The sequence below is a fragment of the Kogia breviceps genome, chromosome 2 (assembly GCF_026419965.1).
Source record: "Kogia breviceps isolate mKogBre1 chromosome 2, mKogBre1 haplotype 1, whole genome shotgun sequence".
NCBI lineage: Eukaryota > Metazoa > Chordata > Mammalia > Artiodactyla > Physeteridae > Kogia > Kogia breviceps.
Window position 1 is genome coordinate 167,010,078 of NC_081311.1, and position 25,799 is coordinate 167,035,876.

The 25,799-nt window shown below is 44.6% G+C and overlaps 1 protein-coding gene across 6 annotated transcripts in view; it reads left to right on the forward strand.

The window, feature by feature from the left end:
- The first annotated feature begins 1,293 nt into the window (after positions 1-1,293).
- Positions 1,294-25,799, forward strand: part of SPATS2L (spermatogenesis associated serine rich 2 like) — a 168,697-nt gene continuing 144,191 nt past the window's right edge. For 2 of the 6 annotated variants that reach the window (XM_059053423.2, XM_059053425.2), the window contains exons 1-2: positions 2,048-2,244; positions 23,400-23,448. The gene's annotated coding sequence lies outside the window, so the exon portion shown is untranslated. Of the gene's footprint in view, positions 1,433-1,643; positions 1,918-2,047; positions 2,245-23,399; positions 23,449-25,799 lie in introns of those variants that run through there. The other 4 variants (XM_067026520.1, XM_067026523.1, XM_067026522.1 and 1 more) reach the window with 4 other exon arrangements.

Genomic DNA, 25,799 nt, shown 5'->3' on the forward strand with positions numbered 1-25,799 from the left:
ATTATTTTCTTTAGTTACTTTATAATTGTCTTTTCATGGACTAGGCCTCCACTCCATTCCCAGTAGAAAATTAGTTTTAGTCTAGTTTGTGGTACAGTGGCTACTACTATATACCATTCTCCATTTATTTATTTTTCATCAAATTCAATGCTTTGATATTTTCACTCTCAATATACACACCAGTTATTCTTGTAGTTACTACCTACTTACTGGGAAATAGCCCTTAAAGGTAAGAGGCCATGTATGGGCTTCTGAAAACCATTTCTTCCCTCTGGTCATATTCAGGTCTTGAAGGCTAACTTCTTTCAGACTTTACTAAACAAATTAGATTCGGAGTCCTAGGAAGTAATGAAGTGATAGAAGAAAGGAATGAAGACTGAGTTCAATGTTCTTTCCAAAGCCCTTCCTAGGAAAACAATAATTTATTACTCATTTTGGAATTCTAATTATGAGGAGAAACTCCCCAAAACTTAAGTGAATTATTTTGCCAGAGGACCTAAAAAGTTCATCAAATTCCAAGTCAAATTGTTACAAGTTACCTTTCCATCTAAATTCAATAAGCAAGATGATGTTTATCCTTTATATTTACATGTAATATGGCTTCTAGAAGCAGTTTTTCCTTTCTGTAGCATAGGGGGGTCAGATTGTGTAGGTTCAAACCCTCCCTCTAACATTTCTCCTCTCCGTGCCTCAGTTTCTTTATCTATAAAAAAGTTCAAAAATACTACCTACCTGATTGGACTGTTTGAAGGATTAAATAAGTTAATACTTATAAAGCACTTACAAATATTTTAAAATAAATTATATGATCCATACACCCATCCAGTGCAACAAGAACCGCCACCACAAGTCACAAAAGAAAATAGGTTCCTTGGCTTTCGGCTCCTCTATCCCTTATTAGGGCTGTGCTTTGTCCACAGGGGCACACTATGTTAGAACATTTGAACTTTACCAGAAAGGTGTTTGTATCTAATTTCAAATTATGAATTCCTGAACATCGGATGATATACCATTCTGCTATACACTCAGGGGCCCCTTAGAGTTTGGAGCGTGAGAGGCGTTAAGTAACTCCGGCCTGCGTATTTGCAAGGGGCTTTGACATCCAAGGAGCCGCTGAGAAACGGTTATTGGTATTGAGAAAAAGGGAGGTTAAGTCACCCTGAAAAAAAAAACAAAACAAAACTGGAGAGCTGCCTGCATTTCACTCTACTGCCTCTGGAAGAGGTGTGTTATCTAAAGTGCTTCCATCATGGATAATGATTGAGAAACTGCCTTTACTCTCCCGACTACTGTACTCAGAAATCCATGGGCTGGTGCCCATGGTGTCGATCTGGAACTTGGTTATCACGCACGTTCAGAGCAACCCGTCCTCCAGCCTGAAAGGCAGCGAAAGGGAGGAGCCGGGATACTCCCGGTTAGCCGCGTTTCTAAGGTCAGAACAACCAAACCCAGTACTTTTTCCGCGTCTGGTTCTTCAGGTCATTTCAGAATCGGCTACCTTTGTTTACATTTTGAGCTTGGCTCAGCACCAGAAAGCATCAGTGCTTTCTAAAAATAGAAGCATCTTGCATTTGTAGACGGTGCTGGGGGAGCAAAGTTCATTCTCCTGTGTACGGGAGGATGCCTCTCCTGCAACACGTGCGGGGTGTGGCAAAACCTTTGAATAACAGAGGCAGTTTTAGTGAGGCGGGGGTTCGGGGAAAGGCGAGGAGGTTGGTGTGGGGCAAGCAAAGCGCGGAAGCTGTACGGGGATTCTTCTAGAAAGTGGGGTGGGAAAGGAGCTAGGGAGGGCGTGTGGAGGGAAGGGATCTGTGTCAGAACGTGCGTGTAAGCGGATACAAAACCCAAGAGAGGCGTGAGCAGCGCTGTGTGTGCGAGCGGGAGCGAGGGGCGCCGGCTCGGGGTGTGTGCGCCTTGGTGAGTGACACCGAGGGGCGGGCTGGCCGGCCGGCCGGCGGGCGGGGGCAGCCTACGAGGGGCGGGAGTGTCCCTGCGTGGAGCGGGCCGACCCGGAGTTGTGTCAGTGAAGGAATCTAGCCCGGGGGCCGAACCGGCTGCGCCCTCCGCCGCGAGCGCCGGCTGCGCGGGGCGAGCTCCGGACGGCGCGCGGCCCAGGCAGCGGCTCCTGCTCTGCCCGCCCTCCGCGCCGCAGGGGCCGCCACCGCCGCCGCGCCTCCACCGGCGACCGCGCCCCCGATCCCTGTTCCCCGGCCCGGGACGGAGCGGCTGGCGCTCGGCACAGAGGTAAGCCCGGGATCCCCGGCCGCCGCCGCCGCCCGGGACCCCCTCCCCGCCAGCCCGCCGGGCCCGGGCCGGGACGCGGGGCTCGAGCGGACGCGGCGGGGCCTGCGCGGCCGGGACAGTGGCTGAGCCTGGGCCGCGCGATCCACAGCCTGGGCCGCCCAGCCCCAGCCGCCTCCCGGGGCGCTGGGTGTGGCCCCCCGCTCGGCGCCGACGCGGGCTGGCCGCGCGGACCGGACGCGGAGGTCGCCGTCCTTCCTTTCTCGGGCCGACGCGGGCGAGCTAGCCGGCTGGCGGGAGGAGGCGCCGGGTGCGGCGCACATTCGCGCGCCCCGGGCGAGCGTGTGGCCGCCGCGCTCCGACGTGGACCCGCCCGCCCCGGATCTGAATCGGCCGCGGTCCCTCGCCTGCCCTCCCCCGCGCGAGAGTCCCCTTCCACCCGCCCGGCGGACGGAGACCCACCCCCTCCCGCCGCCCTCCCGCTCGGAGCCGCCTCCGCCGGCAGCGTCTCGCCCTCGATCGCCGCCCGGCCCGGGGGCCGCGGGTCCCGGGAAATCCGCGTTCCTTGGGCGCCAGGCGGGAGCAGGATGCGGCGACCCCCGGTGCCGGCAAAGTCGCCGCAGTTGCCCGCGGCGTGACAGGAGTAGATACCGAGCGACCCGGTCGCGGGACGAAGCGGTCGCGCTGCCGCGTTTGGGGGGGCGGACCCGGTGTCGGCCGACAGCGGCCCGAGCCCAAGACATTGGTGGCTCCGGAGATACGGAGGGTCTTCCCGCTCTCTCCACACGCTCGACTTTTTCGAGTCTTGGAAGATCGGCCCCGCTCTCCCACTCTGTTCGGCGGTTAATACTTACTGCAGACGTAGGAGGTGAAGGGCTGAGACTTTACCTGGACGGGGATGCGATTGAAACCTCCCATCTTCTCAACTGGAGGTTTCCACCTCTTGGGGGTTTTGTGTGTGTGTTTGTGAACTTCCTGAGCCTTCAATTCCCAGCAGTCCGGGTTTTAGCAGATGCCAAGGTTTTGGAGACCTGACATGTAAAGATTCTTTCTGTGCAGCATTTTCCTTTGAGTGTATTACAGAATCTGTAGCTTGAGAGCTAGTGAAAAACCTTGAACTTAAAACACAGTCTCTTTCTTTACATAAAATATTATGTGTAATATTTTTCACTTGCTTATTTACATTTAAAGAAATGTTATATTGAAAACTTTTACCAATCCTCTTGCAAGTAAGAAAAAAACGACTCTGAAATTTTAGAACCTATGCAGAGGAAGAGGCTTTATGCCAGTATTTAAAAGAGTAAGGTCGTGTAACCTTTATGACCGGTTTAGTTCGTCTTCAAGAAACGATTCATTGCCATTATGATTGATTTTGTTTTCTAGAGATAAAGCAGATGTGCAATATGGCAGGGAAAAGAAGGGACAGGAAGTCAGAAATTGCTTCATTCTGGAAAAGAAAAAAAAGAATATTCAAGTAACAAATACAGTGACTTTGAAAGATACTCTGAAAGTGAAGTCTATAGTTGCCTTCTGGATAAAGTATTTGGCCTTATAAAATTGTATCAACCAGAAAGCAGTGTGTTGTATGGGTGGGGGCAGTTTTTATCAAGTAATTGTAGTGTTTTTAAAAAAATCTGTGTATGAAAATATTTGTTGGAGCTCTAAGTGGGGAAAAATCAACTTTGGGAATGATTTTCCATTTGGACAAGGCAAATACTGCTGCAGTCTCTAATTAGAGTTTTGGATTAAGCGCAGGCTTTGTTAAAATCTATTTTATGGGGCAGCAGAACAAAAAATATGTCCGATTCTTTGTGTGGCTTTAAAAATACACACACACACACACACACAACTAGCTCCAAAGGCTAATTTGCATAAAAATACAATCACTTGAATGCAGAGAATATTTAAGAGGATAGTAAAAAATACTCAACATCTGGGGAAGGAGTATATTAATTGGAAATTTTCTTTCTTTCTTTAATCCTTGCCTCTGAAAATATTAAATAATTTTCTAGGAATCAACTTAGTTTAAAGTACTTACTTAGGCAAAATGATCAGGACTCCTTTTGTATTCATTTTGTTTTAGGGAGCCTCCTAATGAAAGCCTTCAATTGACTGTTTCTGTGCTTGCACTGATTTTCAAGTGGCCTTTGTGGGGATAGGTGTCTGTGGGCTTGTGAGGCTGCTTGGCCAACCTCTGTAATGATCAGGAAAAGAAAATGCTTAGCCCACACCATTTCAGTCTTTGATGCGCTGCCAATAGGAAGCATCTCAAAGACCTGCTTTGCCGTGCAAATGGAAATACTTTCCATCAGAAGTTAAGCTTTAGAAATGTTTCATTTTTGGTTCTAAGTTTTATCAGTTTCTCAGCCTCTGATCATAGAGTTGTGCTGTTATCAGTGAACATTCATTTATGGGCTTTATGTTGAAGGCACCTAGGTGGTCTTCATCCTGTTTACCTTTACACAGCTTTAATCAGTGTCTCATGAAGCAGGACAAGAACTTTTGGTTACAGTTTGATAAATGGAAGAAGTTGAGGTTGCCCATGGTAAGATCTAAGCTGCTACCACCTGTCTCACCATATGATTAGAGTGGAGTGGGTTTTGTATTAGACAGATACTGCTTACTCACTGCTCCCTTGTGCTTCTTTCCCAGTCATCTTCTGTAGACCCTTTACTGTTATTTGACTGTGATAATTGAATCAGATGGCTGTTATAATTTTTGTACACAGAACAGTTGCTTTCACAAGCATGACATAAGACATGAATGAGGGCAGGTACATAATATGGGCAGATTTAAGTGATGGAGTCTGTTTATTGATCTCTGAATGATCGTACATAATTCAGCCAATCAGTTCATTCTATCACTGTTCTGTCTTAGAGTGTAATCACACAATTAAAATGTGATTTTCACGATACAGTTAAAAAACCAGTACACATGATTATAGAAGAAAAACAAACCTTGCTTTTTTCTTCCATTTTTTTGAAGTAGTCTGCTATAAAGGTGTTATTTCCTTGACACATCAAAATGGCTAATTTGGAGTTGTGATGCTTGTTATGTAAATAGGCCATATGTTGAATTCCTATAGAAATTTATTCATTCAGTGTTGTGATAATGGATAAGATCCCTTAAGTACCATAGCTAAGAAAAATAGTCTGTGAGGATGCATTTCTCTCTACTATTTATATCCTTCCCATTATTTTTGTTTAACAGCTAGAGTTTTTATCTTCTAATAAAAATATTCTTGAATGTGATGGTGTTATTTACCCTTATACATACAAATCTTTCTCTCTGGGCCTGACACAAACTCTGTTCTCATTTATGCACCTGTTTAATAGCTTTCATGGTTGATGTCCTGTTGTTAGGCCAACGGCTGCATGCCTATCAACTTTTTATATCCTCTGCTAAACCTCTTCCTTTCACACTGAAAAGACTTTTCTTTCCTTCATACTGTTAGCGTTCTCTTCATCACCCAGACTGGAGACCTAGGAACCATCCCTGATTCTTCTCTCTCTCTCTCGTTCATTCCATTAGTAAAATCGGGCACCAAGTCCTGTTAACGCTTCCTTTGTAAGAGTTTTTCCGAGCCAGCTCCCACATTTCCTTGGCATTCCTCACTCCCCACACCCCGATAGGCCAGGCCCTCGGCCATCCCAATTCTAGGATGGTTATAATCTGCTACATCCCGTCTCTCTAATTGAGCTCTCCCCGTGCTTCACACTTCATCATATCAACCTTCCTAAAGCCTCTTCTCCTTAGAATTCTTATCCAAGGATTGTCTCACAGGAAGTCTGAGTTGAACTCAGATTTGTCTGATTCCAGAGCTAGTGCTCTTTCCACTAGTTCAAATTCTTTTTATGCCCCCTCCCCCTCCCCCCACCTTTGGTCCAACGTCTCAACCTGGTTTCATTATTTTTAAAAATTAATTAATTTATTTATTTTTGGCTGTGTTGGGTCTTTGTTGCTGCGTGTGGGCTTTCTCTAGTTGCAGTGAGCGTGGGCTACTCTTCATTGCGGTGCGCGGGCTTCTCATTGTTGTGACTTCTCTTGTTGCAGAGCACGGGCTCTAGGTGCGCAGGCTTCAGTAGTTGTGGCACGTGGGCTCAGTAGTTGTGGCTTGCAGCCTCTAGAGCACAGGCTTAGTAGTTGTGGTGCGCGGGCTTAGTTGCTCAGCGGCATGTGGGATCTTCCTGGGCCAGGGCTCGAACCTGTGTCCCCTGCACTGGCAGGCGGATTCTTAACCACTGTGCCACCAGGGAAGCCCCTCAACCTGGTTTGAATATACCTCACTCTTGCCCAAATTTTACTTACCAACCTTATTTTCTACTTTTCTAACATGAACCTTCTATTCCTACTAATTGGATCTCACTGTCCTTCTAAGATGACTTTGTACCCTTTTGTTCATGCTCTCCCTTTTAGAATGTCTTTTCCTTTTTCCTCTGACCTAAGCACAATCTCCAAGTTAAGTCTGCTTGCCCTAATCATGTTACTCTCATTGGATTCTTCCTCTTCTGCCCTTTAGTCTACATCATTTTTAGACCAATAGATACTCTCTTATACTATTGTGTTCACAATTCTTGCTTTCCCAACAAGATTGCAAGTCTCTGGAGGGCACTGATGTACCTTGTATGCTATCTTTGAACCATCTACAAGCTTTGGGCATAGCAAGCACCTGATAAGTAGACCTATAGAATCAGTAAACTAGAAAGGTGAATTTTATTTTTTAAAGGTGGCTTTGATATTGGCTGTGTACTGCTCATCATCATGTCCTCAGAGCCTAGCTTGCAGCTTGACATCTAGTCATGACCTCAATAAATATTTGTTAACAGAGAAATTAATGTTGACATTGGATAAAAGGCACAAGCATTTGAAGGAGGCGTCTGTCAAGGAGTTTTTCCCCCATTTTTCTTCAGTGGTTCTAATCAGCCTCTCCATTCATCAGCTGTGAGGATTCTGAGGCCTTGGCATTTTCCAGAGTTGAGGTACTGATGGAGGCTGGCAGTTGTGAGTTAGAATTAAGGAGGCTGTCATTATTTTAAGGTGGAGTGATGGGTCCCATCACTTTCAAAATCCTTTCAAAAATGAAAGGATTTGAGGCCTTATGCCAGTATTTTATACATAGAACAATTAGTTATCAGTTTTATAAATATTCAGCTAATCGGCTCCAAAATCCAAGACTGTATTGCAGAGCTACCCAACTTTTTCATTTAAAAGCTTCTTGTACATTAAAAAAATAAATCATCTGGGGATCCATCTAGGGATGGACAGTGAGGTAGGGAAAAATTGCCACACCCATCATATTGTATTCAGGACAAAATTCAGTTCTTTCAGCTTTTAAGAAGACTCACTTTGGGCTTCCCTGGTGGCGCAGTGGTTGAGAGTCCGCCTGCCGATGCAGGGGACACGGGTTCGTGCCCCGGTCTGGGAAGATCCCACATGCCTCGGAGCGGCTGGGCCCATGCGTGAGCCATGGCTGCTGAGCCTGCGCGTCCGGAGCCTGTGCTCCGCAGCGGGAGAGGCCACAGAGGCCCGAGTACCGCAAAAAAAAAAAAAAAAAAAAAAGACTCACTTTGTACAAGGCACTGTTTCTTCCGGTAAGGAGTTTATAGTCCAGCAGGAGAAATAACCCATGTATCTCAGAAACAAAGGTCTAAGAGAGCTCAGAAGGGAAAATGTCCTTCAGATTGGAGGGGGGGTGGGGACCTTCCCAGAGTGACAATTTTGAGCTGATTATTGAAAGGCTTTGGGTCAGATTTCAATAGCTATTATTGGGAATATAGAGATGAGGGAAGGGCGGCCGCGTTGGGAGGAACACAGTCCAGGCATTCCAGGGTGTTCTGACTCTAACATCAGTCCTCTAGTATAGTACCACTGCTTCAAAAGCTGAAGTGCCACTAGGACTCTCCTGGGTCCTGGTGGTCTGCAGTGTTCAGTAATGAAACCTAAAGGAGATACGGAGACCCGAAACAGGTACTTTGGTGCCAAGTGCTGAACTGACCATGACATAAAGCGCAAAATAAGTCTTGTAAGCAATATAACTGGTGCGTTTCTGGGTAACATCCAACTGGCTTAGAAGGCTTGAAGAGGTCTCCAGCATGGAAACACACCACTGAAGATGGAAACTTTCATAGTAATGTAAATAGGAAGAGGTCAGCACTGATTGTGGTCCCAAGTAGCCAGCCATCTGTGGGGCACTGCCCAGTGATCCTAGCAGAGCTCAGTAAATGGGTAAGCATACTGTTATCGTTCCCAGATTATGACTCTGTATAACTACTCCATGGATTGTAAAACTAGGACCGATGGGTGTGAGTTTCAGGGAGACACAGATTTGGGGTCAGTATAAGGAAGGTGGTCCTGTTATGGATTGTGCTAGTTCATGAGGTGGTAAGACCCCATGATGAAATGTATTTAAGCATGAGCTATGCCATATGCCAGGCAATGTCTCAATACATGCATCATCTCTGTTCTTCCTCAAAGCAGTGCTACTGCCCGCCCCCCCGCCCCCCCCCCACCCCCCCCCGTTTTACCGACAGGCAATACTGAAGCCTAGGAAAGTTGAGTAGTGAGTGCATTGTAGAGCAGGTGTCAGCCCAGGCAGTTTGAGGGCAGCGACTGAATATGTACTGGGTGAAGAAAGGATGCAAATGTCAGATGGCCATTAGGATTTTTAGGGGGCCCTTCCTGACGCTAGGATTGAGTCTCTAATTCTCCTTGGGGGATCAAGATGCTAATTGTTGCCAAGCACTAATTCATTAACAGCAACACCCAATCCCTAGAAATTCAGAACAAAGTGAATACAATCATCGTCAGCATCATGATGGCCACCACTTAGTGATCATCTCATTTAAACCTAACAGCTCTCTTGCAAGGTAGGGATTATGTACCCTTTTAAGGAGGGGGCTCTAGGAAGTTACATAGCTTGATCAATCTGCAGAGTTGATCAGTGGCTTTTTTCTTACACCACCCTTTAAGGTAATCCGTGGTGATAGGGGAAATATTTACCTATCAGTTCGGCACAGACACCGACCAGTCAGAGAGGCCACCAGCTGTATACCAGGCTGTGGCACTTCCCAGTGATGAACGTCCCCTGAGGTGATGTTAAGGCCAAGTCCAAAGGGATGTGAAAGATTGGGTAATATACCAAGACCACACATCTGGAGCTCCAGAAAACTAGTGACTTTTATCTGATTTTATACATGATGTGTAGTACTATTTCAGAAAAAAAGCCTTCACCTGTAATTATATTTCACATATATTTCTAAATAAAGAAAAGTAGTTTTGCAATGGTCACGTTGTATCCCCCTTAAAAATGGCAGGGCCTTCTTCCTCATTCCTTTTCTATCTTTTACCTTCCTCCAGTCAGAGGCTCCTCTGTCTGGACACCATCCCCTCTTGCTTCCTCAGGGATCTTGCTCCATTATCTCGCTTTCCTTCAGGGTCTCGACCAGCCTTCTCTCTCGTAGCATAAGCATTCATAAGCCTTTTCGTTCTTTAATAACAAGGTAAGTCAACACAAACAAAATCCCTGCGGCCCCTTCCCTGTCGGTCCACTCACGTTGCATCTCTCTCCTGGGCTTAGCAGACAGCTACTTGAAGAACAGGTCCTCACACAACACCCACACCTCCCCAACCCTCTACAGCCCTGTCCTCTCGTAATGGCCACCTCTGTCCTGCAGACCGCTAGATGCATTGTCCAGGAGTCTCTGGTGTTACTGATCATTACTCCTTGAAACGTTGCCCATCTGTTTTCTTTTCTTTTTTTTTTTTTTTTTTTCTGTACGCGGGCCTCTCACCGTTGTGGCCTCTCCCGTTGCGGAGCACAGGCTCCGGACGCGCAGGCTCCGCGGCCATGGCTCATGGGCCCAGCCGCTCCGCGGCATGTGGGATCTTCCGGACCGGGGCACGAACCCGTGTCCCCCGCATCGGCAGGCGGACCCTCAACCACTGCGCCACCAGGGAAGCCCCCCACCTGTTTTCTGAGTCATTCCTTTCCTGATGTCTTTCCTGTTGCCCAGCTGCTCTGTATTAGACTTCTCTGCTGGTTCCTCCCCTCCTTCCAGACCTCGGTACCCTCTAGGGTTCCCCCTTCGACCCTCTGCTCACCTACTCTTTTCTTCTGCTACCGCCTATACGCCATCGATTCCTAAATCTGCAACTCTGAACTCTTCTGACATCTGCTCCAGGTGTCTTAAACTCAGGGAGTCCAGAACTCTACTTCTGCAGCCAGCATATCCCTTCTGTGTTCTCTACCTCAATTAATGAAACCCACTTGACCAAGTTTAAAATCCAGGAGCTGTTCTAGGCTCCTCACTCTTCCTCAACCCGTACTTTTCATTGATGACTCAGCTGTGTAAAAACTGTCTTCTCAAACCCTTCAATCTGCGCTCACCTCTCTAGGCCATTACCACCGCGAATGCCTGGGGTTCAGGCCCTCATCACCCTCTTGAGGGTTACTGCAGTAGCCTTGTAACTGGTCTCCCTGCCTTCTGCCTGGCCCGCTTCCAATCCTTCCCCACGCTGCCGCCTTTCTAAAAGGCAAATTTGATCATGGACTCTCTGCTGCTTAAAATCCTTCAGCGGAGTCACTGTTTCTCCAGGATAAAATCTAAGATCCCTAGCCTGGCACAAAAGCTCCTTTGTGATCTGGGCTCTCCCTTTGGGTGTGTATCAAAGTCTTCTCTAATGATCCTGGTGCCCACTGACTACCCCTCCCCACAGCATCCCCACTAAAGGAAATGAGTTGTTACAGGAGAGAAACGAGAGGAGGGATGGGAACAGAGAAAAGATTGAAGAACTGTGCTGTCCGGTACCGTGGCCACTAGCTGCCTGTGGCTGCCGAGCGCTTGAAATGCACCTAGTCCAAACTGAGATGTGTTACCAGTGTGTGAAATACACCACGGGTTCAGTCTTGGTATGCAAAAAGGAATGTAAAATCGCTCATGAACAAGTTTTATTGATTACATGTTGAAACAGTAACATTTTGGATATGATGGGTTAAATAAAATATATTATTACAATTAATTTCACATTTATCTTATTTTTTTTTTAACATGGCTAGTAGGAAATTTTAAACTCCCTGTGTGGCTCGCATAATAGTCGTATTGGACAGCATCGTTATAGAACATCTCCTTGTTCCCAGGAGATGCATCCTGTATGAGCCAAGCCCGGGAGCTTTTTGAATGATTAAGTCAGCCCTACAGGTATAGAGAAGCAGCAGTTGCTCAGTTTCTTAAATCCACAGATAGTAAAGTGCTTTAGATAAGATTCAGAATCAGAGAGACAGTTTGTGAAAACTACAACCAGGAGTCCTTCATACAGTGTGCACGGGGCTAAAATCACGAGTCTGGCCCATCTGTCTCGCCAGGCGCACCCAGTCACCATCAGGAGAGGGAAACGGGGATACTGTGTGCTAGAGGGAGGATTTGAGGTAGACCGGAGGAGCAAGGGCTGGGCAAGTGGAGTCCCGGGAAGCCTCTTGCTTGTGAGGTGCAGACAAAACACCAAGAGCCACGCCGAGGTCTCTGAGATTCCCCCGTCCTGCCATGGACCCTTTCCCAGTGGGAGAAGTCCCAGGTCCTCTACTGTTTTAAGCCTCAATAATATGAACATGATAAAGCCATTGTGCATCAAACAAAATGACGTGCCCAACAACTAGTACTTCTCAGTTATGCCTTAAGATACTGAGGGCAGCAGTCTGTGGATCATTTGACCCAGAAGGCTTGAGGAAGGTTTACGGGCTGTCACAAGGACCCAGAAGATAATATGTCCTAAGGGATATGCAGAGCTCTGTTTTCAAGTGGAAAAGCCAACCAATGATGGGAAACCAGAGCTTACTAGGATGGAGCAGGCGGGAGAAACCTGGAGGTGAGGGGAAGAAACCATGACTATCACGGGAAACATTCAGTGGAATCAGGTGCCCGGTGAGTCTGATAGGCAGTGGGTCTCAGCGCCTCTCTCCTGGTGGTTTGTGTGCTGTGTTCTGTTGAGCCCTTTGGTTCTGAGAAGAGTGCCCCTGGGCCGTTGCTTTGATTTGCTTTTACATATTAGGCATTAGTATAAGATTCTGGTAGGAGGCAAGGTTCTTAGGCTAAACATAAAAGTTTGAAAGTCATCCCTGTACAGAGACTGGCCTGAGAAAGTGGTGACCACCCTGGTGTGGTGATTGCTCCCCCAGTTGCAGGATCTGGGACCAGTTTGGGCGCTTGGCAGGAGCTACAACTCCTTTCCACCTGTACCCGAGTGACTCTCCATTGGGTTGACCATGCAGTCTGTCTGGCCTTACCTGGGAAGCCAGAACGGTCTCATTCTTGGGTACCACATTTTCACTTTGTGCCCCAGGTTCTCTCTCACGTTTCCAAGTCCCTGATTTGAGGTCTTGTGTAGGAATCTCAGATTGCCTTGGGTAAGGATCCCATCACGTATCTCCAAGCCTTCTTAAGCCAGTAGTCTTGCCTCTGAGATACAAGCCCTAGGGTGAGTGGCTGCTGCTCCCTTTCAAGCTTCTACTAACACCTGCCAGCAACGGGCAGGAAACTCAGCTAGTTTAATAGGTATTTGTGGAACTGAAGAGCTTGCCTGGATACTGGCTGTTCCCTGATTCCAGACCCCTGACACCAAACACTGTTTGGCTGCCCCAAACAGTGGCTGGTCTCTGGGTCCCATTTGTACCACATGTGCAACTTGGGGGAGGGGAAGGGGAAGGCAAGTATAGGGCTGATTTTCCTAAATTATGGTACATCCGCTCCTTTGTTCCCTGTGAGAAGGCTGGTCTTAAGTGTGGGCAAGAAAGGTGGCTGCCTTTATGGTGTGATTTCAGAATTCATTCTACTCAAAAGGGCTCTTCAAATATCAACACTTTCTCTTTCCCGCTCTCTAATATGCAAAAGCCTACTTGATAAAAACTGTATTCTCTTTCCTAAGACCAGTATGGTTTAGAAGAGAAGGAAAACAGATTTGATTTGATGGTTGAAAAGCCTGGTTTTGACTCATGTAATTGGCTGGCTGTAATGAACTTGAGCCAGTTGTTTAATCTTCCTGAACCTCAGTTTTCTCACGTATGGAGTGAAATTAATAATACCTACTTGCTTTGTTATGATTTTTTATGACTAAATTAAACAAGGTATAAAGTGCCCAGCATCAGGGCCTAAAGTGCAATGCTATGAAAGTGGTAACTTAAACTGGTCAGATATGTGCTCCTTAGACTGAATGATTTTTTAGACCCTTCCCTGAGACTGATAAGAAGGAGATAAGAAACCTGGGCCAGGAGGGCCAGAAATCAGCCATCCCTGGGTGAAAAAGGACCAGAAGGAAGTTGCCTTCACATTCTGCTTAAGGCTGTCCTGCCTAATGGTTTGCATTTGTGAAAATATTCATCTGGGATTATGAATACAACATGAAGCCATGGAAGAAAAGGCGTGTTTACATCCTCTGCCAGGGTAATATAAGAATAAACAAAGCAAGTTTTTGAGTCTCTGAATAGTCAGGTGCACTGCCATCAAAATAAACTTTTATTTTTATTCTTTGCTGATAAATTATAGATAAAGGAAGCCACTAAAATACCCTGAAAAGGAAGATTCATATACAAATTAGATACCAGGGACAGATTTCACACTTACTTTGTAGGAGCCATTCTTTCCTTAACTGTGGGTGTTTGGGAAGTTCTTTTATTGTAGCCTTTGTTGCTTACAAGGAGGGGGGGAAAGCTTTAGTATACTCAGGAGAGAATGGTTTTGGTTGGAGGCACTATTGTTCTCAGTGAGGGCTCACTTTCCTATATTGTAGTGCTTGCTAATACATAACCAAGAAAACCCATAAACGGCAGTAAGATAGTCTGATCTGACATACTGCCACTTACGATCGACCTGTGTTTATTACAGGAACGTGGGCAGTCCTATAATTTTTTTTTTTTTTTTTTTTTTTTTTGCGGTACGCGGGCCTCACCGTTGTGGCCTCTCCCGTTGCGGAGCACAGGCTCCGGACGCGCAGGCTCAGTGGCCATGACTCACGGGCCTAGCCGCTCCGGGGCATGTGGGATCTTCCCGGACCGGGGCACGAACCCGGGTCCCCTGCATCGGCAGGCGGACTCCCAACCACTGCGCCACCAGGGAAGTCCAGTCCTATAATTTTTAAAGGGGAAAGTGGAAGATGTTATGCTGGCTACTGTGACTGCTAATGTCCTGATCTAGAAGGTCTTTGTCCTTTCTCATTCATTTCTCCTGTGAAGTCTGAATGATGGACTGGATTCAGTACATGCAGGGGCCTGCCAGTGACTTCCTGGGCTCTTGATGTAATCTCCATCGCCCCACTGCAATACCACAGCCTCAGTATAGTGTCATACTCAATCTGAGACTACTCAAGGAGAGAGTATAAACCTACTACCTCTAAAATTAAAAATAAAAGCATTAAAAATAGTATTTAGTGCTGGTTTGTGGCACTGAATATATAAACTCATTTATTGTTCTGGTAGTCCCAGAGCAAGAACCGTTGCAGTTGCAATGGGTGATATCAACTAAGGTTGTCATGACAACATGAATTTATCATTTCCAGATTTTGGTAGGATTTCACCTTCTGAATCTCCTGGATTGTCTTTAAATTTATAGTTATTTCTCATTTATTAAGGTGAGGCATATTTAGCTATTGCTTACATAAATGCACTGAGTATCTTCATGAAGTTTACTGATGTGAAATTAGAAGCATAGAAGGTGGGCACTGGAAACAGATAGTGGGTGCTGTGGTCTAACGGTCCCCCCAGAAGAAGGAATCCCTTCCACAGTATCCCAGTCAGCCAGCTGCCGTTCGAACCCTGCCAGGAATGAGGTGGTCACAGTTTCGTGACACTGAGGACTGCTGCCCACGGTAGCCTGCAGTGCTCCTAGATCTTGAGCCCCTTTATTTTATTTTATTTATTTTTTTGGAGCCGCTTTACATTTGGACCTTGTCTCCTTTGTGGTTGGACCAATATTCATTATCATGCACATGAGATACTGAAATCTGCCTCCCTGTAGCTTCCCTGTTCACCTCCTGTCGCCCTTTGGAGCGCCACACAATAGTCAGGCACCTGAGTGTGGTAGGTCTTCGAATATTTGGCCATCGCTGTTGTCCGAAGTCTTCTCTTTTCAGGCTTCCGTGGTTCCAGTTCTTTTGGCTGAGGTTCGCCATCCTGTTAACACTCTGGTCGCCCGCCACTCTGCCTGTGCCATTTTAAAAGCGAGGCATCTTGAACTCAACACCTTGCTCCTGAGTTCTCTGAGTGGCGGAGGACACACGGCTGCAGCTAACTCCCCGTTCAGGGCACCTTCTTTTCGCTGATCTAGTCAGATCCTGTGTTGGCCTCCATTTTAAATGAGGGGCAGCACGTTGTTAGCTTATATCCAAAGTCAAATAAAACTTCCCAGTCTTTTTCCGGACAACCCCTACAAAGCCAGCTCTCCCGTATTCTGTATCCGTGCAGTTAACCTTGGGAACACACTTAGAGGACTTTACCTTTATTCTCGTTACATTTTGTCCCTTTTCGGCAAATCATTGTTCCTCTCCATCAAGACATTTTTGAATTCTAATTTCTTTTTTTTTTTTTTTTTTTTTTTTTTTTTTTTTTTGCGGTACGCGGGCCTCTCGCTCTTGTGGCCTCTCCCGTTGCGGAGCACAGGCTCCGGACGCGCAGGCTCAGCGGCCATGACATGTGGGATCTTCCCGGACCGGGGCACGAACCCGCGTCCCCTGCATCGGCAGGTGGACTCTCAACAACTGCGCCACCAGGGAAGCCCACAAGTTTGTTTTTTTTTTGAAAAAAGTTTTTGCTGACTGTAAAAATAATTGCATACTCATTGAATTTGGAAAAAGTACTGAAATGGATAAAAGAGAATTAAAAGTCAGCTAAAATTTCACCACCCAGAGATTGTCATTGTTAGTATCTGGTGTGTTTTCCTTCAAGACATGGATGTATGTGTGGTTGTATGTGCATGTGTGTGTGTGTGTGTGTGTGTGTGTGTGTGTGTTTAAACTAGCTTCATGGTGGACCTAGGCAGTTTGTACTGAGCAATCAGTGTGACATAGTAGTTAAAAGTGCTTTGGAATCAGACACTTGGAGATTTCAGTCCTGGCTATGCTACTCATGTAGTGTGACTGTAAATTGCTTAAACTATCAAAACTTCAATTTCTACTTCTATAAAACAGGGATAATAATGGTATGTATCTAGTAGGTTTAATGTAAGAATTAATAAAATAATGAATGTAAAGTACATAGCATGGTGCATGCCTCATAGTAAATGCTCAGTAAATGTGAGCTATTATTGTTATTATACAGGTTTTCTTGTATGTTTTCCTCACTTAAATTCTAGGGTAGCAATTTCTCTTGTCAAAGAGCATTATTTGAGAAATATTTGGAATGACTGCATACATTTCAATATATGAATGTACCTTAATGTAATCATTTCCCTATGCTTAGACCATTTCCAGTTCTTTGCTGTCATAAAGAGCACCACAGTTAATATCCTTTACACTTTTTTTGTGCGTAGACAACAAAATGAATTACTAATGGCATTTTACAGAGAGGCAGAAAAAAATGATCAATTCTTTAGTATCTCCTTAATATGCCAGGTTATATGCTTGGTTTTTTAATCTCAAAATTCTCATTTAACTCTTCCACAACCCCGTTGAGGTACATCTGTTACCCCTATTTTTGGATGAAAAAGCTCTGAGGGGAGACAAGTAGTTTGCCCAAGGTCACAGAGATAGTGGTGGTAGAGATGGTATTTGAAGCCAGCTGTCTGATTTCAAAGCTTAAGCTTTTCCATTCTGGCAGGCAGTTCATGCCTATCTTTTTAAGGCTGACGGAATGAATAGTTACCATTGTGCTTTTCACAAAATGTCACTTGGTGCCACATAAAAGATAGGACACTTGGCTGGAGCTCTTGGGTTACTCAATATAGTACCTCTTGTGTGCGTATGTTCTTATATGTTTTGGAATCAAGCCTCATTAAAATAAGATGCTAACTAAAGGAAATCAAACATTGGTATGATTATTTGATGAAAGCAAACCTCAGGGAAGAAAACATTTATTTTGTCAAAAACACAAAAGTCATCTTTGTTTTAGCTGGATGGACTAGGCCGGAATTACTTATCTCCCTAGGAATCAGAGTATTTCACACAAATCAGTATAGGAATTAAACAATAACAGCCAAAGTAAATTGATTCTGTCAAAAGGGATTATAAGTTTCATTACTTGTATATTAGGGGTTGAAAGGAAAAATCTTTAGCCTTAGTTGTAAGATGCTACATCAGGCAAGAGCTGTAACAATTGCTGTAGGTATAAGTATAGGTATAGGGGAGACATAACATTTACTGGGACAAACCCCCAAAGAATTATTTGGTGAACTGACAGGTTGTCTTTAAAAAGTCAGCCATTCGGAACATTTATCTTGGCAGCTCTCAAATCTGACTCACAGCGTGTAGTGTGGCAGTCGATTTTTGAAGGAAAAATGCATAATTAATATGAAAATCAAGGTATAAGGTATTGCCAGTCAGTACCCAACACACAGTTTCTTAGAACAAAGGAGCAATTGAAGTTGTCTTTTAATAGGGTAATCCTGGTTTGTCATTTTGTAGGTTTCAGTTCTTAGTAAAAATGAAAGAAATAAACCCCCTAGTAGTAATATTTCATATCCAAGAGCTACTTTGTTGCAGAGCTTATACCCAACGCTTGTCTAGTCAAGGAAATTATCTTTGGTTTTTGAGTTCTTGAATTTTCATAGCCCTTGAGCTTACACATTTGCCTTAGAAATGTCCCAGTTTTTCTTCAGTCATTTTAGTTCTTACAAGGGAGAAACAGTGTCCGTCATAGCCCAATGACTAAGAAGGTTTGTATCGACACAGCACGCCCACCAGCTTGGCCTGTGGAGAGTAGGTGCCCCGTCGTGGTTTGCAGGTGGGAAGGGCCCAGCGAGTTCAGTTTGGGCTGGCTGCACAGCTAGTGAGTAGGTCGAACTGTGCACAAGATGATAGGCTGTGAATCTGTGGATGGAATCCGAGCTGTGGCTCCATCCTGCGCTCGCTCCGTAGCTGTCTAACACTAGGCAAAGTGCTTTACTGTCTCTGAGCCCCGGCTTGCTCTGCTCTCACACAGAGATAATGACTCCTGCACAAAGGTCAAAGGGAGGATTAAATGCATTGAGCAAACCAGTGGGTGAACTCAAAAGTGCTTTCATGGTTAGCTCCCAAGTTATTAATTAATGGCCACAGGTCATGCCTCCCAAGGAGAAGCCGATTTACCCTTTAAAATATTTTCAAATGAATAATGGGAATATTTGTAAAATATATGTAAAAAATACACCACTCCTGGGGCTAACCTCACCAGACCCTCCTAACTCTTTGCTTATACTCTATCCAATAATAAAGGGACAGGCCCTTTCTCTGCCCAGGAAGCCCCCAGTGCCCAGCGAGCTTGGCATCTCTCAGAGCTTAACTACTCACTCCCGTGGCACATCCCTCGATGAGGGGAGGAAGCCCTTGGCATCAATAGGTGGTTCCTTTGAACACAGTACAGACCTTTATAAAAATAGCCATTTAGGTCTATTATGTTGTTCCAAGATAGAAGCAAAAGTTGTATATTTGATGCATCATTTTAGCTTTCAACTAAAAAAAGGCTCACAATAAAAGACTATCAGATAGAAAAGCATATTCCAACAGGGTTGCATTATAAACAATTATAGGAAACTCTTTGATTATTAAAAGCAATCATTTTGCCAAAGGGGAGGATGAAAGAGAAGAAGTTAGGAATTTTGACACTGGACATCACGCATACTTTTCTGAAGTCTCCTGTGGTTTCCCCCCAGCCCTGGTAATGTAGGCAAAGGCTCAGAAACTGCTTTTGAGTCTTGCTGCCAGAGAGTCAATCCCACCCCAGGGGCTGCGCTCATTCTCTTTCCCCTGGGGCTGCTGCCGGCTAACCTCCCTGCCCTTTCTTGCCTCCCAGGTGGTCGCGGTGGCCCTTTCTCTCTGTCCTTCAAAAGGACAGAATTTGTTCATTGGCCACCCCAGCCTGGGCTCACTGTAGGACCCTTATGAAGGTGCTTCAGGTACTTAATGACTGAAATGTCTCCGTGGCATTCCTCGGAGATTGGCGGGGTGTGGGTAAACCAAGTGCTGGATGTTTTATACAAACCCCTGTGAACACTTAGCAGTAGGGAGCCAACAGAGGGCCCACGGAGCCCCCGGACTCCTTGAGCCCGCTAGCTGGGAATGCTAACCCTGCTTGCTATACTCATCTTGAATCAATTTCTAAATTTTGTTTCTCCTTCTATGCAGGAAACTATTCTGAATTTCCCTGATTTGCTTTGGTACCGCATTTCATTCAGCTCATTTCTTCATCAGCTATTTTTTGAGCGTCTGCTCTGTACTAGGCAAAGTGAGAGGAACAAAAAGCAATCAAACATTGAAAAGGAGGGAACAGTTCACACCTCAGGTAGAAAGCAAGATATGCCCCCAGGGTTGAGAGAGAGGGGGAGGTTAAGCATGCAATGATTTTTGTTTGTTTGTTTGAGCTGTACTTTCTACAATAAACTGTACTGCTTAAAAATCTATACCAGTCTTCATTTATGTAGCAAATCCCATTGTAATGAGAAGTCCTGTTATCTATGACTGGGACAAGCATCATTTAGAACACGATCTTAGGGCAGCAGAAGACTTTGGACAGTCTCTCGGAGTGAGTTGAAATGGGATTTGACCTATATATCAAGCTTTTCCTTGATATTTTTCATTTCCATGTGTCAACAAATACCTGACTTGATATTAAAGCCAGTTAAATCAATATTTCTTGCTGTAGTCAGGTACAGCAACATATAACCAAGGGCAACATACCCCCACCAGCCATATTTTGTTAAGTACCTGTATTTTATCATAAACCTACTTGACTGAACTACTTTCACATGAATAGGATGAAAATATCAACATAACTACCATCAAAAAAAAAAAGAAAAGCCAGAGAATCTCTGATCTAGTCCCTCGCCCTTCATTTAAGCAATCCCATCGTTTATTTTGCTCACTTTCATCATAAGGAATGGCAATATGGAAAATCTCTTGATTGTGGTAGCTGTGGTTTCTTTCTCTTTTCTCTAAAGGGTTTGCTGTAACCCATTCCCCCAACTCCCATCCCAACCAGAGGATTTCTGAACACAGACGCAAAGTGGCAAATACCAGTAAACCCAAGAGTCTCAGACTGTAGGAATCTAATCCATGTGATGAAAGGGAGAGTGAGGTGGAAGCCTCTTACTTACTCTTTTCCTGAACTTTTAATTGTTAGAAAATTTCTGAAAATTACGTAATAAAAACTCAGTGTTTCCATAAACAAATGGCCCGAAGCATCAATTTATAAACACCAACGAATTTATTTACTGTTATCAGAAGAACCTAACTTCTCTTGCCTGTGTACTATAAATGGAAGAGTGACTGTCATTTATTGGGCTCCTACTCTGTGCTAAGCATTTACAGTATCTCACCTCTAACAGTCAAAATGATGCTTTAAGCATGTATTATTATTTCCATTTCATGTTCAACTTCGGCTGCTGAGTAACTTATCTGAGGGCACCAAGCTAGAAAGGGTATAAGCAGGGATTTGAACCCAAGTTTGTCTGGTTCCAAAGGCTTTTCACTTTTTACATCAGGAATCTTGAGAGTGTAAAAAGATTTTTTTTTTTTTCAAATTGTTAAAGTTACACGTGCTCATTATAGGAAGTTTGGAAAGCAGACAAAATTATAAAGAAAAAAATCACTCATAATTCTTCACCCTGGGGATGATCACTACTGAACTTTTATTTTATTTTTCTTTCTAGGCTTAAGAAAGCTATAATTTATATATCCAAGAGGGTATTGTTCCTCAGAATTGTCATCCTTGAAGTTTATTCATGTTCTCTAACAATGTTGCCATTGCTTAAAACATTTCTGCAGCCAATTTAGGAACTAAATTCTCTGTAGACTCCCATGCACTGGGTACTTTGGTAGAGACATAGCAAAGAGGGTGTATCTGTTAGCCAAATACCTGTCAAAATAATACATTTTTATGTTCTACCTTTTTGTGCCTTCTAAAGCTATATGCTGCAAATATTTGACCATCCTGTAAAGAATACCATCATTGCCCTCTCCAAGAACCATAAACATCTTCTGTGACTTCAGTTGTGTTAGGAGATGGAATTTACCAAAATGCTACTTCCTCCCATGTCAAAGATTGATGGACATTTTGGGTTATGTTTAAAAGTCTTTATTAAAAATTAAATCAGTAAATGTTTAATGTCTCATTTGACAACTCATGTTATTTGTTACATTGTCCACACAACAATGTTTGCCTTTTGTGGTACATAAAGAAAATCAAAGAATTGTTTTTGTCAAAAGTTTGAAAAGCACGTTTTAAAATCAGTTTCTTTTTAATGGAAATATTCTACTCACTGAATTATTTCCCTCCAAGGAGTTTCTGTAAAAGCAAATATACCTTAAGTGTGATGAACTGATCTTTAAATAAAGTCGGTAGCATCTTTTGTCGAAGTGTTTCGCAAAGAAGCAGGCACACACGCGCACTCTCACACACGTACATAAAAGATCGCTATCACAATGGCCATTGGTATGCTTTATCAAAGTGAAGAAAGTCAAGTAATTAAGTGCCAGCTGAGTTCTCATCTCTTTGGCTTATTGCACACAACACTGTTACTTTCAGAAAACAAACCCAACCCTCAGCTCAAGCATCTCCCTGGTTGTCTGGCTTCTGCCTTATTTTTCACAGACATTCTTATCTGCCCCATAAGGTTAGCATGGCACCCCCTTCCCAGACTGCTGGGACACCGGGACCCGGGGTCCTGAGATTGGTTCAGAGTCCTTCGGGGCCACACCCAGGGCTCCGATGGGGGCCCACCGGGCATGCACAGGTGTCCTAAGGGCTGCCCTCTTCTCTGGTCTTCCGATGGCCGAGATTTCCTGTGGTAAGACTTCATCATGCTCTCAGAGCTCATTACAAAGTGTAGGCTTTGTCTTGGGTTTTAATCCTGGGCACTATTCGCAGTGCGTGGCATTGTGTTCAGTCCGTGTGTTAGAGAAACGAAGGGTTACAATACATTCTCGCAGAAATGGACTGTTTTGAGGAAAGGTAGTCTGATGACAAGAGAGTCAGAATAGAACGGTGGATTCGAATATCAGGGCTTAAGGGCCTCTGGGTCAGTCCTCTCAGTTAAAGATGAAAACCGGAGAGGTCAGCTGACTTGGAAAAGGTCACCTGGAGAGATGGCGCCAAGCCAGGCACCGCATCCAGCGTCCTGAGGTCCTGTCCCGTCCTTCTCAGTGCTCCCTCCTGTCCTCGTTCCCCGGTTGTTTCATGGAGGTTGAACTGACCTTGCAGGATCAGTGACCAAGAGCCTTTGAAGCCCCACGCGGTGCTTAGCAGAGCAACGGATGCAGAGGGATTCTAAGGGAACACTTGAAGAGATTGTTGACTTAGTGAGTGATTGCCTGGTTGACTTAGGGGCCCAGCACCTGTCTCTCTGCCTAAGTGGTCACTAGCTGAATGGTGAGTTCCCTGGGCTTGTGTGGATATTACAGGCTATGTTTTGGAAAGGAGATCATTACAGAAACAGCAATAATAATAACAGTAACTAACATTTATTTGTGATAAATTAGGCAGGATATCCCTGTGGTTTAGAGTCCAGGCCCTGTGGTCAGATGGTCACAGAATCCCAGCTCCATCACTTGCCTTGTATATTTTTATGAGACAGGTGCTCTCACCTTTTGGTGCCTTATTTTCTATATCTGTAAAATGCCAGTGGTAATAGTGCCTACCTCAGAGTATCGAAGAGTTAAGCCATTGAAGCCCCAGAACAACGCCAAGCACCTTGTAAGAAAGTAATAAATGTTAGCTGTTGTTACTAAAATATCACTATTGTGTGTGCCAGATTCATTGCACAAATTATATACTATCCAGTCTTCCCAACATCTCTGTGAGGAAGCTACTATTACTGATATTGTCCCCCATTTTACAGTTGAGTAAACTGAGGCTTTAAGTCACAGCTAAGACCCAATTCCTTGTCTGCCTGACTCCAGAGCCTGTGCTTGGGTGTGGGTGTGAGGGAGATGAGGGGTGTGGCTTTGAAATGTGAGATCTGACTTCCCAAATTTCTTTTTTTTCCTAGAGCACTCCAGACTCTGACCACTGTCAGGAATATCTCCGTGGATTCCCAGGTAAGTAGAGATGATCTCTCCCTTCTCTGTATCCTCCTGCTGCCCACATGGCTGCCTCCCCCTGCACTCACAGCTGACTCCCACAGGTCTTGTCACAGTCTGCCAGCCTTTCAGGATTTTAGCACCAGAGAGCTCCTGTATAGGTGTACAGACCGAAGAGACAAGTCGCTCATGATGGGGGGTGGGGGATGGAGGCAAGGAGCAGAGGACTGGAAGCAATCCTCCCGCACCCACCTGTGCCTTCTCCACCTGCATCACCTACATCAACGTTTCTGTGGATTTCTGTAGTTTCATGCATGCGAAATACTTCATAGTACCAGGGCAAAAAAGTCTTTATTTATAGAGATTGTTGTATTGCAGAAAGGAATTATGGTTAAGAGTGGTGGGCTCCGGGGCCAGGCTACTTGGCTTTCCCTCCTTGAAGTGATAACCATTTTTGCTCTTGTTGAAGGACTTGGTCCAGTGAATCTGGAAGTCTGGCTTGCAGTCGTCAGTGCTCACTCAGCATTGAGTGGGAGTGGAAGGGCACAGACTTTTGAGCCAGACAGCCTGGCTTTGCCTCTTGCTTCTGCTGCCTAGTAATTGTACGGTCTCTGCATGTCACCTGCCTCTCTCAGCCTCAGTTTCCTTCTCTTTAGTATGGGGATGATTATACCCATCCTGCAGAGTTGTTGGGATATTTCTAGCTCATGTGTGTAAAGTGGACTATATAAGATTGACATTCAGTTAAATGGTAATTATTATTGTTATCAGTTCTTGGTATTTGACTGGGTTCATCACGAGTGTTTGTTGCAGGGGAAGCATGTTGTTATTTTTCGTTCCTCATACTTTACAAAAATATTTTTATTTTTATTTTTTCCCCCCCAGCAGTCTTGCTTGTTTAAAGTAATTTGCTTAGCAAGCCATTTTTCACTGTGAAAAGATCACCTCTGGTCTAGATCCTGTCAAGTGATTGTAAATTCCAAATTGAAGTAGTCCAAAATAATGAGGTCTTATTGCACCTGGATGTTTCCATGAATGCTTAAACTTGATTCTTTTTACATAACCCTGAGACTTCGGTAGTAAGATGACTGTAACTTTTTGCAAAGAGCCATTAACGTTGGTGGGAGTTGGTTGTTTTCCGTGAATGGAATAGAATACTTTACTTCCTCATATCTGAAATCCGAATCACCACGAAAACATTTTCTTTATTGTTGTTCAAAGAGAATTATTATGGAAACTACTGGCTGATTCCTCCTCTCTCTGTCTCTCTCTCTCACACACACACACCTTAGTTTTTCTTTCACACACACACACACACACACACACACACACCCCTTAGATTTTCTTTCCATTAGGCAACTGAAGAGTCATGATGTAAATTCTGGCAGCCTTCTCCCCATCAGACAAGCAAGGGCACAGTCAGTTCCTGTTTTCTTGGAATGTACCAGATAATCAGAAACGCTGATTATTCCGCTGGAAGGCAACAAACAGCTTGATGGAAAGATGTACCAACTGAAAACAATTCTGATCATATTTTTGTCAGGAGAATGAGATGCCTCCAGCTGTCTGTCACTAATTATATTAGATGTAGCAAAGCAGGAATGTTTTGGCCTGCGAAAGATTACAGTTGTCTCATGCTGGAACGCCAGTTTTACTGGCTGCTCATCCCAGAACAGTGACATTGGACGTCCGTTCTGTAACTCATCTTGCCAGTCAGTTGTAGTCTCAAACACATGTCACATGAGCACACTTAAGGAATTTTCTAATTACAGTTCAAAGGCTTTACTTTTATCTTTTTACGCTCATCGTGCAGACATCACTGATTTGAAATGATTTCTCCCTCAGCATAATCCTATTGCTGGCAGTCACAAAAGAACAGGGAGATGGCAAATGAAACCCACAGTAACTGAAGAGGTGTCCGAATTCAATTAGGAAGCGACCTCTCCTATATAGACGCATAAGCCATATAAATCCATTTTAATTGTGAGCTGTGGTACTTATCTGGTCATGTTTATTTTGGATGCAAGTGCCGAAGCTGGATTTAGACCAGAACTCCAGATCTTCAAGCTCTAATGACTAATTTGGGTATCCATCGAATCCCTTAATTCATTTCTGAATTAGTTCTCCCAGAATTAGAGTTGCTTGGTTACAATTATTTCCACAAAATTTTCCGATAAAAACAAACATACATAGATTTTTTTTTCCCCCTTTGGTTCACATATTTGCCCTGGTCTTAAAGAACTATTCTTCTTGTTATCAAAATTATAAGAAAAATGGCAACAACAAAACTAACATGTTGCCAGGCAGTAGAGTGTGAACTGAGGCACCAGGAACGGGTTTGATTCCCAACTCAACTACTTAGAGCCATG